This window comes from Lepus europaeus, chromosome 18 (genome assembly GCF_033115175.1).
Source record: "Lepus europaeus isolate LE1 chromosome 18, mLepTim1.pri, whole genome shotgun sequence".
NCBI classification, from domain to species: Eukaryota; Metazoa; Chordata; class Mammalia; order Lagomorpha; family Leporidae; genus Lepus; species Lepus europaeus.
The window spans coordinates 67144101-67164052 of record NC_084844.1 but is presented as its reverse complement, the minus strand read 5'-3'; the positions used below and the strand labels follow the sequence as shown (position 1 = coordinate 67164052).

General features: G+C 41.2%; 2 pseudogenes; both read right to left on the bottom strand.

Annotated features, from left to right (window-relative positions):
• Positions 1–617: 617 nt before the first annotated feature.
• LOC133777334 (ubiquitin-conjugating enzyme E2 Q2-like) lies at positions 618–1940 on the bottom strand (annotated as a pseudogene).
• A 14658-nt stretch (positions 1941–16598) lies between these two features.
• On the bottom strand, positions 16599–17545 carry LOC133746939 (transcription factor SOX-2-like; annotated as a pseudogene).
• Between the last annotated feature and the right edge of the window lie 2407 nt (positions 17546–19952).

The following is a 19952-nucleotide window of genomic DNA, read 5'->3' as shown; positions in this document are numbered from 1 at the left end:
TTTAAGTTTATTAGTTTACAAATGATTACAACATCCCATTAATAAAGTGGAAATGTAAAATGACTATATTTTAAATAACTTCAAACTCTTTACTGTGGCTCTTCTTCATAAGAAATATGAAACCAACAAGAAGCAGATTCAGCCCAGTAAGACTGCTGCCCCAGTGGAAGTGACCACCTACAGCCTAAACTGGTGTAGCCTTGCTTTCTTGGCCTAAAAGGTACATCACCATGTGATTAAGAGTAGACCTTCAGCCAACAGTTCAATCATCACATAGCCACTAATATTTGTTGATGATTTAATTAGATATCTTGTCATTATTTTGGCAGTATCACAAAATGGTTTTAGACTTGACAAAACTATTTGGTTTAGAGGACCTAAAAATTTCTAAACCAATACTGAACATTGATTAATCAATTATTGGCTCTAAATATAGCAACATATTGCAAATTCTCTTAACCCGGGGGCTCAAAATAAGAAAGTTCCCATAAAGTCACAACTGTTCAGTAACCTGGTGCTAATCTGATTAAAATATTTCACTTTTCAAGAAAAAGAGATGATAAGGAGTGGCCAGTATGTGTAATATAGGAAAGGCCCCTCTGCTAAGTCCAGGATACCTAAAATGAGCAAAATCAGAAGGCTGTAACTTATACTAGATGTCAGCTGACAGATTATCCACTAAAATATCTATTAGCTAATGTCTTCAGTACTGCTGTTATGGGGCACTCAAAGCTGTGTCTGCATGTTGGAAAGATTTTCTTTAAAGCAACATTGATCCACACATGTGACAGTCAACATATTCAGCCATCTTCCTTTGGAGGGGTGTACCAGCCATTTTTCTCATGTGTCTGTACAATGGAATTATAGTATTGTTGGGCTCTTGCTAGATTATATTGACTCTTATTTGCTCCAAACTGCACTCTAGCTTTGCCTTTGACTAACGTGGCATTTATTTGCCTGACGATTGATTCTACTGAGTAGGCACTGCTCCAGCCCTGTTTTGTGAAAAGTTCCACACACAATGCTCCTCCAACCAACACATACCCTCCTGAGAGAACAGGCAACACCACTGGAACAAATGGAGGAGCAAACAGAAAGCTATCCTTAAAAGAGAAGCTAAGCAAACTATATTCTATGTCTTCTTTTTCTTTTAAGATCTGGAGATCGCTGTGCAAAGAGGAGAATCAGGGTCAACCTACAGTTTAACATGGCAGTCATAGAAGCTGTCATTTATGAATTCCACTGGACAAATCCCTGTCTTGTAACTCTGTGATCTGTGTATGTCCCTGAGCTCTTTCACAAGTCTGTCTGAAGCTTGCACTGACCCAGACACCGCAGCATTTAAATGGTCTTGGCTTTGAGTCTTCCTAATCTTCTCTAATATTGCCAAGTTTTCTTTTTCAATTCCTTCATCCTCTGACTTTCTCCCACTAACAAGCTCTTCTTCCTTCATCTCATAGTGATCTAAGTCTTCTATGTCTTCGGCCCTCTCTTCCTCCTCCTCCTCCTCCTCCTCCTCCTCCTCCTCCTCCTCCTCCTCCTCCTCCTCCTCCTCCTCTGAAGTGAATTCTCTGTGGTCCCATTCTGACCCGTGGGGAGTGGTTGATCCAGCATCTCAACATGCAGGTGCTTAGGAAGGTTATATAATCTGGGGAGTTCACATATCAACCACTTCAATTGCTGAGGAAGAGAATTGGTCTTAGAATCTGCTAGACGCTCCAGAACTGAGGTCAGATTTGGGTCATTGGCATCCACAAGCCATATTGGTGAAGAAGAGGGGCGAGACCCCGCAGTGCTGGAATGCAGCGTGAGCAGCGGTGGCACCAGGAACGGGCAGTGCAGCTCCTCCAGCTTCCCGCTGACGATGTGGAATCGCCCGTGGTTCTCATCGAAGATGACGCCAGGAACTTCAGCTTGGCCTTCAGCCCTGACACGGCCATCCTCCCTCATCTCTGGCGGGAGGGGTGCGGAAGGGGAGCTGGGCCGAGCCCCGGTCATGGTCACGGCCGCGACCTCCCCGTGGGCCACCCCAGCCCTGCTCTTGTGGCTCCGCCTCTCCCCGCCTCTGGGACCCGCGTCAGAGCGCAGCAGGAAAATGTCTTATTAGTTTCAAATGAACATAAATTTCTGCAGGTCTAACAAGCGCCAGTGTGATGCTGGATCTGCAATTTCATGGAGTCATTCTTTGTGTAGCTGTGATTCTAGGGCACAGTGTGTCGCTTTTAAATTGTAACTTAAAAATAGGCCCCTAATGTGTTTTCTCTGCTTCTATTCACTCTTTGGTTAATTGAATTTCCAGAGAGTATTTCTCAATTTTCATTTAATGTGGGTTTTATTTGTATGATTTGGGGGAGTTAAGGTTTCTGTTTCCATTTATTATTTAATTTTTGTAAATCTTGCCATAGCAAGTGTGACTTCTTTAAAGCCTGGTCACTGATTTTGCAAATAGAAATGCAGAGAAACTACCTGTATTAACCCGAAAGGCTTCCATAGCCTTGGCAACTCATGACTAGAGCCTAGGGAGATTACTGATGCCATAAACAAGAGTGTCAAATTGTTAAATCAACAACAGGAGTCACTGTGTACTTACGTCTCATGTGGGATCTGTCCTTAAAGTGTTGCCCAATGTGAAGTAATGCTATAACTAGTACTGAAACAGTATTTTTACACTTTGTGTTTTTGTGTGGGTGCAAACTGATGAAATCTTTACTTAGTATATACTGAATCGAACTTCTGTATATAAACATAATTGAAAATTTAAAAAAAACTTGGTTTTAAATTGGAAATTGCATAGAAAATTAATCAATTTTTTTAAAATATCATGTAGGATTTCTGTCCTTAATGTGCTGTACATTGTGATTTAATGCTATAACTAGTACTCCAACAGTATTTTTCACTTTGTGTTGCTACGTGGGGGCAAACTGTTGAAATCTTTACTTAATATATACTAAACTGATCTTCTGTATATAAAGAGAATTAAAAATGAATCTTGATGTGAATGGAAGGGGAGAGAGAGCAGGAAAGGGGAGGGTTGCGGGTGGGAGGGAAGTTATGGGGGGGAAGCCATTGTAATCCATCAGCTGTACTTTGGAAATTTATATTCATTAAATAAAACTTTAAAAAAAGCACAAAAATAATTTCAAGCCAACCAGGCATTTTTGATATATTATGTCCCAGATATGCCTGCTTCAAAGAAATGTTCATTCTATTTCTAAAACACATTTAACTGCCTTCTGTATTTTATCTGGAAAGCAAACTTTAATTTATAGTGTAGATTAAATGTAGTGAGTTATAAAAATATGAATATTCTCATGTTGAACAATAATTCATTTAAACCTACAAATACAGATTTTTAAAATTGGGTTTATATTCTCCAAATCTTTATTTTTTTGTTTATTTAATATAGGTAACATACTTGGATAATTGAAATCTTTTATATCTTATGTGTGAATTTTCAATTACAAAATATTTTGCTTCATTCATTTTTCATTTGCTGTGTTTTTATTCAATATTTCCCTTATTTTTGCTAAAATACCATGGTGCTTTGTTAAAGACTTTAAATTTCAGTATTTTCCATCTAATATTTGACCTAAGATGCCTCTGTTCCTTCTGTTTGAGAATAGTACATTTTTGCCTGATGAGCCGTGATAAAATACTCTGATATATCCAAATCCATGGTTTCTAATGTTTATCACATCATTTTTAAGTGTACATCAGTTTTGGTTCATTTTAAATTTTATTGTTGTTATTGAAGGGTGGTGGCTCCCACACCAATGAAGCTTTAACTGGGTCCCTAGGATGCCCAATTCTCCAGGAGGTTCACTTTGTACTTCGATTTCCACTTGTCTCTCCTCTGGAAGCACTTGAAATGATCTCCAGGGGTGTGCCCTCAGGCTGCATTGTGCACAGTGAGTCAGACAGCTCAGAGCTTAGTTCCATATTGGTTTCCCAGGCTGATACTGGAGCTGCCCGAGCCTGAGAAAGTTGTGATCCCCAACTTGCTGCCTTAGCTTTCCTCTGCTTCCGCTACAGCCAGGTCCTTCAGCCTCTGCACCCCTGGCCTTGATCCTAAGATACCTGAAAAGCTCCTGGCACCAGATCCCTGTGTTGAACACTGCATCTTGCTGTCCCCACCATGTGGACTGGCCTTTTCCCTTGGCCCTTGCTGCTCTAGCTGATTTTCTGCAGCAGCCCAGGGCCAGGTCTTGGTTACTGTAATCAGTGCCCCTCTCCTTGGCCAAACAATTCCATCCATCCTGGGCCTCCAGAAACACTGAGACAGTTCTTGGATCCCTGATGACTGTTGGCTGAAATCAGGAACCAGAGTCTATAAATGAGCTCAGGCATCCTGGTTGACCCCTCAAGTGGCAGCAATGGCCAGAGCTGAGCCAATCAGAATCCAGGAGCCAGGAGCTTCTTCCATTTCTCCCACATAGATGCAGGGGCCCAAGCACTTGAGCCACCATCTGCTGCTTGCCCAGGCCATAAACAGAGAGCTGTATGAGAAGAGGAGCAGCCAGGCCATGCACTTGCACCCTTGTGGGATACTGGTTCTGCAAGTGGATGCTTAGTCTGCTATGCCATAGCACTAGCTCCCGATGTTACATTAAAAATTTATGTGTGTATTGTAGAAAGATTTAATCATGCTAATTACCAAATTATCTTTGGTTATGGTAAAAAGTCTATTCTTTTAGCAATTTTAGATACACAATGCATTATTAATTGTGGCAAATAAGTGGTTTCATAGATTACTATAACATATCCTCCTGACTAACTGAAAATTTGTACCTTTTGGTCAACATTTTCCTTTCCCCATCCTGCCTCATACCCTAGCCTCTGGAAACCACCTTTCTACTCTCTGTTTCTGTGACATTTTTTTAATTCCATATATACATAAGATAATACAGTATTTGTCTTTGTCTATTCAGCTTATTTCACAATATAATGTACTGTAATTTCACCCATGTTTCTGCAAATTGTTGAATTATTTTCTTTATTAAAGCTAACTAGTATTTCATTATATATACACATACACACATAGATATTTTAATTATTCATCCTTTAATTGATATTTAAGTAACTTCTTTATGTTGGTTATTGTTAATGCTGCTAAAATAACCAGGGGAGTGGGGATATCCCTTTAATATAATGATTTTAGTTCTTTTGTATATGCACTCAGGAACACAGTTGGTGGATTATATGGTAATTCTTTCTGTTGTTCTCATTGCTTTGTTTTCCATTATGACTGATGTCCTACTTTACATTCCCACCAACTACACAATCTCACTTGTCCATCCCTGCCTTTGGTGTCTGCAGTTTTAGAGTCCTGCTCAGAAGAGTAAAGCTTCCACCACATGTTTTCTTACAGTGGATTTATAGTTTGGGTGTTACATTTAAGTATTTCATCAACTTTTAGTTGATTTTTGTATATAACATGGAAAAGGGACTAATTTCATTCTTCTATATTTGCATTTACAGTTTCCCCAAAACCATTTATTGTGAGACTATCTTATCCACATTGTGCTTCCTTGATATGTGTCAAAAATAAGTTGACTATAAATCCTTGGATATTTTTTCTGGACTTTCCCTCCTATTCCATTGGCCTACGTATCTGTTTCATGCTGGTGTCACACTGTTTAATTACAATAGCTTTGTGATATATTTTCAAGTGAGAAATGTGATACCTTCAGTTTGTTCTCTGGGCTCAAGATTACTATGACTATGTAGTATGTTTTCTGGTCCCAAAGAAATTTTAGAATTTTTTTCTATTCCTGAATAAAAGATTGTTTGTATTTTTATAGCATAAATCCTCAATAAAATTCTGGCCAATAGAATGCAACAACACATCAGAAAGATCATCCACTCAGACCAAGTGGGATTTATCCCTGGTATGCAGGGATGGTTCAATGTTTGCAAATCAAAAAATGTGATACACCACATTAACAGACTGCAGAAGAAAAACCATGTGATTATCTCAATAGATGCAGAGAAAGCATTTGATAAAATACAACACCATTTCTTGATGAAAACCCTAAGCAAACTGGATATAGAAGGAACATTCCTCAATACAATCAAAGCAATATATGAAAAACCCACAGCCAACATCCTATTGAATGGGGAAAAGTTGGAAGCATTTCCACTGAGATCTGGTACCAGAAAGGGATGCCCACTCTCACCACTGCTATGCAATATAGTTCTGGAAGTTTTAGCCAGAGCTATTAGGCAAGAAAAGAAATTAAAGAGATACAAATTGGGAAGGAAGAACTCAAACTATCCTTCTTTGCAGATGATATGATTCTTTATTTAGGGGACCCAAAGAACTCTACTAAGAGACTATTGGAACTCATAGAAGAGTTTGGCAAAGTAACAGGATATAAAATCAATGCAAAAAAATCAACTGCCTTTGTATACACAGGCAATGCTACGACTAAAAAAGAAGTTCTAAGATCAATCCCATTCACAATAGCCACAAAAACAATCAAAAACCTTGGAATAAACTTAAACAAGGAAGTTAAAGATCTCTAAGATGGAAAGAAAGAAATAGAAGAGGATACCAAAAAATGGAAAAATCTTCCATGCTCATGGATTGGAAGAATCAATATCATCAAAATGTCCATTCTCCCAAAAGCAATTTATAGATTCAATGTGATACCAATCAAAATACCGAATACATTCTTCTCAGATCTGGAAAAATGATGCTGAAATTCATATGGGGACACAGAAGACCTCGAATAGCCAAAGCAATCTTGTACAACAAAAACAAAGCCAGTGGCATCACAATAACAGATTTCAGGGCATACTACAGGGCAGTTGTAATCAAAACAGCATGGTACTGGTACAGAAACAGATGGATAGACCAATGGAACGGAATAGAAACACCAGAAATCAATCCAAACATCTACAGCCAACTTATATTTGATCAAGGATCCAAAACCAATCCCTGGAGTAAGGACAGTCTATTCAATAAATGGTGCTGGGAAAATTGGATTTCCAGGTGCAGAAGCATGAAGCAAGACCCTTACCTTTCACCTTACACAAAAATCCACTCAACATGGATTAAAGACCTAAATCTATGACCCAACACCATCAAATTATTAGAGAACATTGGAGAAACCCTACAAGATATAGGCACATGCAAAGACTTCTTGGAAAAGACCCCAGAAGCACAGGCAGTCAAAGCCAAAATTAACATTTGGGATTGCATCAAATTGAGAAGTTTCTGTACTTCAAAAGAAACAGGAAAGTGAAAAGGCAACCGACAGAATGGGAAAAATATTTGCAAATTATGCAACAGATAAAGGGTTGATAACCAGAATCTACAAAGAGATCAAGAAATTCCACAACATCAAAACAAACAACCCACTTAAGAGATGGGCCAAGGACCTCAATAGACATTTTTCAAAAAAGGAAATCCAAATGGCCAACAGACACATGAAAAAATGTTCAAGATCACTAGCAATCAGGGAAATGCAAATCAAAACCACAATGAAGTTTCACCTCACCCCGGTGAGAATGGCTCACATTCAGAAATCTACCAACAACAGACGCTGGCAAGGATGTGGGGAAAAAGGGACACTAACCCACTGTTGGTGGGAATGCAAACTGGTAAAGCCACTACAGAATTCAATCTGGAGATTCCTCAGAAACCTGAATATATCCCTACCATTCAACCCAGCCATCCCACTCCTTGGAATTTACCCAAAGGAAATTAAATTCGCAAACAAAAAAGCTGTCTGCAGCTTAATGTTTATTGCAGCTCAATTCACAATAGGTAAGACATGGAATCAACCTAAATGCCCATCAACAGTGGACTGGATAAAGAAATTATGGGACATGTACTCTATAGAATACTATACAGCAGTAAAAAAAAACAGTGTATTTTTATAGGAATTGAACTGAATGCATAGATTCTTAGGGTCATATGCCTATTTTAATAATATTACTCCAATTTATTATGAGAGACTTTTTTCATTTATTTGTATCTTCTTTGATTTATTTCAATAATATATTATAATTTTAGTGTATAAAATATTCACCTATTTGGATCATTATTTCCTAAAAAATTATTTCTTCATGCTCCTATATGTGGGATGATTTTCTTAATTTTTTTCCCAGATAATATATTATTAGTCTGCAGAAACACTAATGATATTTATATTGATTTTAGAACTTGATTTTTCCTGAATTTATTTATTTTCTAACAGTTTTTTATTGGATTCATTATTATCACTGACAAATAGAAACAATTTTACTTCTTCCTCTTATACAGATGATATTTTTGTTCTTGCCTAATAATTCCCTTTAGGAATTGCAGCACTACATGGAATAGAAATTATAAGCATGCTGTCAAAAAAAAAAAGAAATGAGCAGCATGGACATACTTGTATTATTTCTAATCTTAGACAAAGACTTTTTAAACTTTTCATCAGTGACTTTAATGTTAGCTCTGGTTTTATTGTTCAGGGCTTTTATTGTGTGTTCTTTCTGTGACAACTTTTAGAGAGTTCCCATGAACAAATTTGAATTTTCACAAGTTGTTTTTTCTGCATCTGCTCGTATGGTGACAATTTTATGATTTTTATTCTTTATTATGATAATATTATATATCACTTATTTTTACATTTTAATTTACAGTATGCAAATTTAATGTATTTCATATATATAGATTAAGGAACATAGTGATATTTTCCATCCTACCATTCCTCCTGCCCATGCTCCCACTCTTCTTCCTCTTTCCATTCCTATTCCAATTATTTTTACCAAGATCTATTTACAGTTAACATTATAGTCATAAGATTAATCCAACAACTAAGAGTTCAACAATTAGTATGAAAAAAAAAGTTCCTCACCTTTTAAGGGCTGTTAAACATCATCGCATATCAAAATGTCATTTTTGTTTTTAATGTACATAGGAAAGCTGCAGAAGACACTAGTGCTTTGGCCTTGAACCCAGGCAGGAGATCTGGAAGAAGCACCTGTCTCCTAGCTTCAGCCTGGCCCAATCCCAGCCATTGTGGCCATTTAGGGAGTGAACCAGCAGATAGAAGATATCTCTTTGTCTCTGTCTCTCTCCCTCTACTTAGCCTAATAAGTAAATAAAATAATTATTTAAAAAACCAGTATATGTGAAATAAAGGAAATCTAGTCCTTTATATAAATGGATAAATTTTATAAAGACTCTATTCCCACTTCAGAGTGCTTGCTTTGATTTGCAGCTGTTTCTGATGCCAGGTTTTTGCTAATGCAGATTTTGGGAGGCAGTAGTGATAGCTCATGATATTGGGCTTCTGCCACTCATATGTGGGAGGACAGAAGTACATTCCTGGCTCTTCGATTCAGCCTTGATACAGCCCTGGTTACTGTGGGTATTTGGAGGAGTAAGTCAGTGGATAAGAGGTTTTCTCTTTTGTCTCTCCTGGCCTACCTGTCTCTCTTTGTGTCTCTTTAACTCACACACACACACATACAAACACACACACACATATGTAATTTTTAATATGACAATAATCAAGCAAAGCAACAACTAAAGAATATAGTCAATTATTCAAACGTATGTCAATATGGTATTGACATACGTTTGAATAATTCAATTGAGACTACTGTGAGTTGTTTAAAGTATGAATGAAGAACAGAATATCTGCCTGAAAATGTAACTTTGGAAAAGTCTGCAACACAAACAACCTATAGAGACTGGCTAGAAGAAATGTATTCAGAGCTGTCTGAGAACCTGCAGCAGATTCTGTTCTCTGCATATTCCTGCTCTGATCCATAAATACAGTACAATCTCACAAAAGCTGTCTCAGCAATTCCTTAAAAACTTCATTTGCTGACTTCCATGTTAGCAGTGGGTAACTCTCACCATTGCAGAATGTTGCATGTTTATTTGTAGGCTGATATTAACCACTTCTACTATATCATCTATATAACCAATAAAGGCCATTTCAGACTTCATATTCCATAGGAATTTAGCAAATTCTAAATTCTGATTTTAATCCTATATAACAAAAATGTCTTTGTTGTGGCATCAGAAGACCTGGAGACCAATATGCAATCAGCTTTGATGACTCTAATTTCTTAGAACCATGACAGTTTTAACTTATCACATTTATTTTTTTATATTAATTTAAAAGCCCTTATAAATCTCCTATAATGTGAAATAAAACAAAATAAGAAATAATCAATCAACTTACTGGAGATGTATTCATTTTCTTTGGCCTTGGAAACATGTAGAGCTCTCTACAGTTTTACCTGGATGAGAAGCTGAATGCAGGGAATCATGAGAGAACTGGTCTGACTTGCTCCTAGAGTCTAAAGTGCTAATGAAGATCATGCAAATGCAGAATAACCGACACCTTAGCTGGAGAAAAAAATAAAAGAACCTCCCTGTGGAGAATTAGCACTTTACACTTGGAAACAGGCAGAAGACTTTTTGAAAGAGCACCCAAAATTATAGTAATTGGCAGCGATAAATCTAGTTATCTTTAGGTTAATGGAAACATCAACATGTATGATACCAACACACTTTGAAAAGTATTTGCCTACTGAAGTTTACTTTATTAAATTGTGATATTATGAAGAAATCTGGGACTTGCCTGTTGGAGATTACAAGATCTAGGTAAGAATCAGAACAAACCACCAGACTTGAGAAGGTCGAATACAGGTTAGACTACTGCTTGGGACAACCACATCCCATATGCAAATTCTTGGATTGTGTCCTTGCTATTACATACTTAAAATACATCATCCAAGATGATGGATATGTACTTGGATTCCTGCTACCCTCATATGAGACTCAGATGGATTCCTGCCTCCTGGCTCCACCATGGAATAGCCCTGGCTGTTAGGGACATTTGGCGAGTGAATTAATCAGCAGAGGGAACATCTTTCCCCTTCTCTCATGCTCTGTCTTTCAAATAAATACTTTAAAATTACAAATAAAATGACAACAAAAAGCCTCTGTTAATTTCTAATACATCAAATGCTGATATATTTTGCTGAGTATGGAAAAATTTAATTATATTCAAATACAATCAAGAGAACTTCACATGGATATTATCATGGGCATGATTCATGCCAACTACGTTAGCAAGTATGTCAGCAAGACTGCTGCCACATAAACTGCCTGAACATCATGAGCATTGGTTTCCAATTTCTGTAAAGTAAATACTTCTACCTAAAATGCCATGGTATCTGACATCTATTAATCATTTGACATTTGTCAACAGACAATGTTCTAGAGCACATTTTGTTTCATCTTTCTTATATGGTACAAAGAAGCTGACAATTCCTCAGCCACCAGAAAGAACTATCAGGACACAGGGAGTTCCAGGATTATCTCCAAATACAAAATGCAGAGTCAGAGGATAGGTTTCAAACAGTTCAAATTCTGGGAATAACAAAGGCAGAATTAAGCAATGGGAGTGTGTAAGGGAGAGATGATTCAGATATGACAAATTAGCCCTTCACTGAAAGTCGCATCTCCAGGATCCCTCCAATAAGTATCATTTCCTAGGCCCTTGCCTATCTTTCTCAACTACTCACATCTTCCTTCTCAAAGTTTATATAAAACTTGCACTATCAATCAGGCTTGGTTGCTTACAGATGAGGCGAGTTAGCATCACTCAATCTTGGTCACCCTGGACCACAGGATCAATAATTGCTTGGGCCATGAAAAGCTAGGGCCTTTACCATTCTAGGACTGCTTTGCCTCTACTATCAAGCTCCAAGGAGAGCGTTTGGCCAGAAGATTGGATCCTGAATCATGGGGTCCAAGTCTCTATTCAGCACGAACATTTTGTTAGAAAGAAAACAGACTCATCACCCAGTACCTTCATTTTCCTCATAGAATCAACTGTCTTCAGACAACATATTTGGATAAACTGCTTTAAACTCAAACAAGGGTACTGGGAAGGCCACACATAGGAATGAACCAGAAGCTTCAGTGACTGATGAGACAGGACAAAACCCCACAAATTCAACTGCCCCATAGTAGATCTCATGTACACTGCATAGTGATTTTGCTGGAAATTTGGGGGATGTTTCACTTGTATTTTAATGTCCTCATGCTTCAAATGGATAAGACCAAATGGCAAATGACTAAATCAGTTATAAAACTTGTGCTATGGTTTGAAAATTTCTTATCAAAATTGCTTGGTTACAGGGGCTGGAATTGTGGTGTGGTGGATACAACTGCCACCCGCAACACCAGTATAGCATGTGGGCAAGAGTTTGTGTCCCAGAGGCTCCACTTCAATCCAACTCCCTGATAATGACCTAAGAAAAGCAATAGAAGATGGTCCAGGTGTTTGGGCTATTGCCACACATGTGGGAGACCTGGCTGATGCTCTTGACTTTGGTCTGGTCATCTCTGACTTTTGCAGCCTTCAGGCGAGTAAACCGGCAGATGGAAGATCTACCTGCCTTTCCCCAACACCACCTGTAACTTTTTCAAAAAAATAAGTATTTAAGAAATACTTGAGGAGCTAGCACTATGGCTTAGCAGGTAAAGCTGCCGCCTGCAGTGTTGGCATCACATATTGGTGCCAGTTTAAGACCCAGCTGTTTCACTTCTGATCCAGCTCTCTGCTATGGCCTGGGAAAGGAGTAGAAGATGGTCCAAGTCCTTGGGCCCCTGCACCCACATGGGAAACCCAGAAGAAGCTCCTGGCTCCTGTCTTCTGATTGGCTCAGGTCTGGCCCTTGCAGCCATCTGGGGATTGAACCAGCTGATGAAAGACCTTCCTCTCTCTCTCTCCCTCTCTCCCTCTCTCTCTCTCTCTCTCTCTAACTCTGACTTTCAAATAAAATAAATAAATCTTAAAAAAGAAGTATGTGTAGGTTTTCCTGCTGTGAGTAAATGAAAAACAGGACTGGGTGAAGGGGAAAGCAATAACAGATCCTAGGAGGCTAAGTCACTAACTGAAAAGTGGTGAGCAGGTTTCATCCACAGAAGACTCTGCAGAGCATGGAGAACCATGAAGTTTAATGGAGATCTAGAACTAAGCTACTTGTAGATTTTACGTGTTCTTGCTGTTATAACTCTTATGTAAAATAGTTATGCCTCAGCCACTGACTCTAATGAAAGTCTGAAATAAGCAGCATAACTCTAATCATTGTTATGAAATTAGTCTAGTTTCCTTCCAGCTTATCCTGAAACTTTTATGAACAAAAATGGAAAAAAAAGCTTGTGAATCTAAAATAGGAAATCCTTGGTAGGCAGTATTATATCAATATTCATCTTTTTTTTGACAGGCAAAGTTAGACAGTGAGAGAGAGAGACAGAGAGAAAGATCTTCCTTCCGTTGGTTCACCCCCAAAAGGGCCACCATGGCCGGTGCACCGCGCTGATCCAAAGCAAGGAGTCAGGTGCATCCTCCTGGTCTCCCATGCGAGTGCAGGGCCCAAGCACCTGGGCCATCCTCCACTGCCTTCTCAGGCCAAAGCAGAGAGCTGGACCGGAAGAGGAGCAACTGGGACAGAACCCGGTGCCCCAACTGGGACTACAACCCGGGGTGCCAGTGCCGCAGGCTGAGGATTAGCCAAGTGAGCCATGGTGCTGGCCAATATTTGTCTTTGAATATGAGTAAGTTTCTTAAAAAACTTTTGAAAATGTTCACTCATTAAAAAACATATTATTATATTTTCATTATATCCAGAAGATAAATTTTATTTTTAACTTGCCTGTTTTTTAATGCTGTTAGTAAACAAAATTCTCATAACTAGGTTAATTAAATGTTGGAGAAATTTAGATAAATATAGTTATTCCCATTGATCTTTCTTTTTTAGGGCAAAAAAGCAAATTTTTGTATTACCTGATTGCCATTTTATGAAACAAAATGCAATTTGGGCATAAAGACTTCTTACTAGTTTTATTATGCTACATGTAGGGAGGATAAAACTATGAATAGTTGTTACAAGGGACAAGGTGTAAGTCATAAACATCTAAAGAAAGAAATATATATATTTAACACTGTGAAATCACTCACCAATAAAGAGTTGCTATAATGAAATTAGCTTTTTGTTTAAAAGTAAGTATTTTCTTAAAAGATGATTTCAGAAGATATTGAGAAACACCAAGAGTTAACACAACAACTTCATGAAAAAATAACATCTGTCAATCTATATACACATAAAAAATATTCAAATAAGACTTTGTCTTCTGGCACATTATCAGTGTACAATTTTGTATAAAAGGATTTATAAATATACCTTTATATGAATGCATACAAAGATATACATAAATATATAAATAGGCTATAATCTCAATCTTTTACCTATACGTTTAAATATAAAAAACTTAGCAGTATAATAAACAAGCAATATATGTGATATTCATCTTACAAATGAACTACAATAACTTAATAAGGAATTAAATATAATATCCATTACCTAATATACATAGTTACATTTCTAATTATTATACCTAGTGCAATTAAATATTTTCATTAATTCATATAGTTAACCAAAGGAACTAACTTGTTTCTTCAGACATAGAAGACAACTACAAAACAAGAAATAATGTTGGGGTCCAGGATTGCAGTGTGAAGAGATAAAGCTGTTGCCAGTGATCCCTACAACCCATATGGGTGCTGGTTTGTGTCCCAGTGGCTCCACTTCTGACCCAACTTCCAGCTAATGCCCTAGGTAAAATAGAGGAAGGTGGCTCAAGAGCTTGGGCCCCTGCTACCCATGGGGGACCTGGCTCCTGGCTTTGGCCCAGTCAGTTCCTGACTATTGTGGCCATCAGGAGAATGAGCCAGTGCATCTGTCTTCCTCTGTCTGTGTAACTCTTCAAATAAATAAACTCAATTGTTTTGACCGGCAGAGTTAGACAGTGAGAGAGAGAGACAGAGAGAAAGGTCTTCCTTTGCCATTGGTTCACCCCCAAAAGGGCCGCCCTGGCCGGCGCACCGCGCTGATCCGATGGCAGGAGCCAGGTGCTTCTCCTGGTCTCCCACGGGGTGCAGCCCAAGCACTTGGGCCATCCTCCACTGCACTCCTGGGCCATAGCAGAGAGCTGGCCTGGAAGAGGGGCAACCAGGACAGAATCCGGCGCCCCGACCGGGACTGGAACCCGGTGTGCCGGAGCCGCAGGTGGAGGATTAGCTTAGTGAGCCACAGCACTGGCCTAAATTCAATTTTTTTAAAAAAAGAATAATTTAGCTATCTTTACTCCATAAACAACTATTTAATATTATTTAAACACTTCTAGGAGATTATATATCCTCCAAAACATTTAAAATATATATGGATGTATATATAAAATAAATTATAACTGTATGTACCTATATATAAATATATATGAAAACGCTAGATATATGGTATTCCCAAAAGCTTTTGCAGCCAGTTCTCTCACCTCGGCAGCCCAAGGCCACCCTGTGATGAACACGGGTTTCTCTGAGGTCCCAACAGAGAATCTCAGGGCGCCTCCAGCCACCCAGCTCACAATGACTGTAACCTAGCAACGCCCTTACACACAAGTGTTCAAGCGCACCTCCAGAGGGCAGTCGCTGCGCCTGCGCACAGAGTCCGGCGACCAAGCATGCTTAGTGCGCATGTGCATGGTTCCCACCTGGTAAAGCTGACGGATTAGGTTGATTACAGATGTTGGTGGACTGACCGAGTGTTGGGGTCATTGTGGGGACGAAACACTGGAGCCTGTGGAAGCTGTCTGCACCGCCCGGGACTCAGGGGCGTGGCATTTCAGGGTGCTGAAGGCCTCCCGGAGTAGACGCCCTTAAAATCCCTCTCCACATCTCCTGCTCCTCAGTTTATGCTCCCACACGTCCTGTCCCTCTGAGTCCTGGGCGGTTTCAGTGGGAATTTAACAGATGCGAAGACAAAACTGTGCTCCGTGATTTCAGAAACTGGCACATGGGCCATCTAGGTCAATCTTCAGAAATCAAAGCAGGTTTTCGAAAAAACTGTCTTCAGGCCTCTTGCTTTTGCCCAGCCTTTACCTTTTCTTTACTTTTAGTTTTTACTATTATTTCCCTTAATTGGAGTTTTAGTCGATCCATGCATTATTTGGAAACATGGTGTAATATTTATAAACTTTCTAAAATGAATGTTCACTTGTCCCAAACAGTTCGTGATTTGACGGTATGTTAAAATGCCTCTATATTTTACTTGAAATTCCTGTTTTTCCCATTTCTGGTTTTTTCATTGTGTTCCATCAAATGGTCTGCTTTTTATTCTTTTTTTTTCCTGATCCATGCATTCTTCATTCCATTACCAGCCCCTGTGCCCCATTAAAACAACAGTACACAACCCAGCAATCAGCTACAGTCCAGTTGCACCACGATCCGAGGCTTACGGTGCTTTAACGCTTTTAACTTTGAGGAAAATAAAATGGAGAAATCAAGATAAAGAACCGCTAAAGCCGTACCCGCATCCGGTACAAGTCATACATCAATTTAAGCACCTTACACACCTGATGCCCAGAGGGGCTCCACCCCCGGGGTCAGCGCTCACACACGGCCAGGCCGTGAGAGGCCGAGGACCTCACCCTCGCCCCAGAATGACCCGCAGGTGAGAGGAGACCGGAAATCCCCTCGGTGCTGGGAAGGCCAGGAAGCGGTCAGTTTTCCAGGAAGCGGTCAGTCTTCCTGGAGTCCGGACAGGCCACGCGCAGAGCGGACGTCAGGGGGCAGCAGAGGACGAGCGCGCGCGGCCCCGCGAGGCCGAGTCCCCCGCGGCTGCAGTCCCGGGTCTCTGCCCGCGGAGGACGAAGTTCTCGGGACTGGGACCCTGCCCAGGGCGCAGCGCCTGCGGGTCTGCAGGGCGGTTCTCGGGGGCTGGCCGGGCTCAAGCCGCAGACCAGGAATCCGATATGCTGCATCTGATGCGCGAGCCGAGGCCGACATAGAAGCTGACGTCTGGCCCGGGTCCCCCACGCCCCCGCGGGAGAAGAGCGGCGCGCAGCGACTGCAGGGCGGGCGGGCCACCAACCTGCAGCCCCGGGGGTCATGCCTGGCCGAGGGCGCGTAGAACACCTGGGCCAGAGTGCCCTGCTGCGAGTAGGACGTGCTGTAGGCGGGAGAGCCGTCCATGCATGTCCGCGAGCTGCTCCTGGAGTTGTACTGCAGGGCGCTCACACCGCAGGCTGCCTGGGCTGCATCTGTGAGGTACCGGGAGCTGTGGGCAGCCCAGCGGGTCCTGCATTGCGCTGTAGCTGCCCTTGATCCAGCCATTCCTGTGCGCGTGGCTGTCCACACGCTGGTTCGCGCCCGCGCCCAGGCCCCGCTCACCTGCTGTGGCCTCCGGGTCCAGCAGCCCCCGGGCAGCGTGCACTGATCCTTCTTCCTGAGCGTCTGGGTTTTCCGCCGGAATTTATAACCCGGTGCTCCTCCGTGTGCAGCGCTCGCAGCCGCTCGGCCTTGTCGGTGAACGCCCGCTTCTCCGTCTCCCACAAGGGTTTCCACTCGGCGCCCAGGCGCTTGCTGATCTCCGAGCTGTGCATCGCGGGGTTCTCCTGGGCCATCTTGCACCGCTGCCCGCGGGACCGCACCAGAAAGGCATTCATGGGCCGCCTCACGCGATCCGGGCTGTGGTTGTCGCCTGCCCCCCGCGCCCTGAAGTCTGCCGTGGGCCCAGCGGCTCGGCTCCGTCTCGGTCCAGTTGCACCTGTGGGCGCTGTGAGCAGGCCTGGCCCGACCCTTGGCGGCTGGGACTCCCTGCCTGAGGGCGGGGCGAGAGGAGGAGGGGAAGGGGCGGAGGTGCTGTGAGCACCTCCTTGGGGCTTCCTGAGGAGACCAGAGGAGGAGAAATTGGGGGGTGGTGGGGGAGAGGCTGGAATCTGGATCAAAAAGCAGCGCTTCCCTTTGCCTCCGGCCAGTGCCACCACCAACAACTGTTGTTGTTGTCGTTGTTGTTGTTGTTATTACTTGAAAGGCTTAAGCCTGGGGCTCCAACTTTTGTGCCTTTCTTTTCATTCTCTTCTTTCTCTAGGTCCCGGTCTTAAAGAGGCAGCAAACTACTTTCCCCTTTTGCAAACACTCTCTTCTATGCCTTGACAACTCCTGATGCTTTTTGGAACAAGCTAGTAGACAACCGCCCTCTATTGTCGTTATGTGTGTTTATATATAACAGGAAGAATCTGTCAGGCTTGGATCAGCAAAGGTTCATCCCTCTGGGGACGGAGGCATACATAAGTCTCCTCATCTAGTGTCCTGATTTCCAGTGCTGTCTCTGCCCATGGCATCTGCTTTCTTTACTCTCATCTACCCAGACTAAGAGGGCTCTGTCTGCCTCTGACCAGTGGTTTGCGCTTTGGCCAAACCATGGAGATAGAAAGTTCACCATCTTTCGGTTCTCATGGGGTTTTCTCCGGATAACAAATATTTTTCAACCTGAACACCTGCTCCCGTCATGTTTTTCTGCAGGGCGCTGTGTGCGCTCGCCCTCTGCTGCCCCCTGGCGTCCGCTCTGCGCGTGGCCTGTCCGGACTCCAGGAAGACTGACCGCTTCCCTGCTGTCCCAGCACCGAGGGGATTTCTGGTCTCCTCTCACCTGCGGGTCATTCTGGGGCGAGGGTGAGGTCGTCGGCCTCTCTCTAGCGCTGACCCCAAGAGTGGAGCCCTTCTGGGGCATCGGATTGTAAAATGCTTAGAATTGCTCTACTACTTGTATTTTTTTGAAAACTTTTATTTAAGAAATAAAAATTTTGGAAGTACAACTTTTGGATTATAGCGTTTTTTTCCTCCATAACCACTCTCCCGCCCACAAAGCATCCCATCTCCTACTTCCTCTCCCATCCCATTCTTCGTTAAGATTCATTTTTAATTATCTTTGTAAACAGATCAACTTAGTATATATACTAAGTAAAGATTCCAACAGTTTATACCCACAAGTGTAAAGTACTGTTTGAAGACAAGTGTCGCTGTTAATTCTCAAAGTACAACACATTAAAGACAGGGATCCTACATGGGGAGTAAGTGCAGAGTGACTCCCATTGTTGATTGAACAATTGACACTCTTATTTGTAATGGTTGTGGGTATGGGTTGGGGGTTTCTTTGTCTTGATTTCTCCTTTTTTTCCCCTCAAAGTTAAAAGCTTTAAAGCAGCATAAGCCTCGGTGCTTTTTTTGTTTACTTAAGAGACACAAAGGTCTTCTATCTGATAGTCCACTCCCCAAATGACTGCAAATGCTTGAGCAGGGGCCAGGCCAAAGCCAGGAACCTGGAACTCAATCCAGATCTTCCATGTGGGTATCTGGGGCCCAACTACTTGAGCTGTTATTTGCTGCCTTCCTGGGTGAGCATTGGCATGAAGCTAAATCAGAAGCAGGGGTAGATACACTGAGCACCCCAAGAAGCAGCTTATCCCAATGAGCAAAAATGTTTATGTTCCCCTTATATTTTACAGTATTTACATTACATATAGAATCAGGGTTGGGAGAACATTTTCTCTGAGTACACTGATGATTTCTTTCCATTGTTTCTGTGGGGAAGTGAGCCATCATTCATGGATGGCTGTAACCCAATATGCCATAGGCTGTTCTTTCTTTCATTACATTCAGGATCTTTTCTTTGTATTTGGATTCCTTCAGTTTGTTATTGCCTAGAATAGTTTCTATCTGTGCTGATTAGGACACATTCTGTATTTCACTCATTCTATTTTTACTGAAATTTCAGTTGCAGTTATGAAGGACTTTGAAATAACAGACAAGGTTATTTTGATGCAAAAATATTAGTAATCCATGCATACCAGTGGTCTGGAAGAAGTTTATTCAAAATCAATACTATAAACACCATGCATAAACGTGAAAACAGCACATTTGTGCATTTAATTTTTCTTTAGCCAAAGTGACCTTGTTTTTTAGTTCTCTTTTCTACAAATCTTTTAATGTTAGATCACTTTCTAAATCATTCCTGGGCTTCTGAAGCTCTTTTATGAATTAAAATCTTTTGGCTTATTTTCCATTTTAGTCTGTTTTTGTGTCTGATAATGG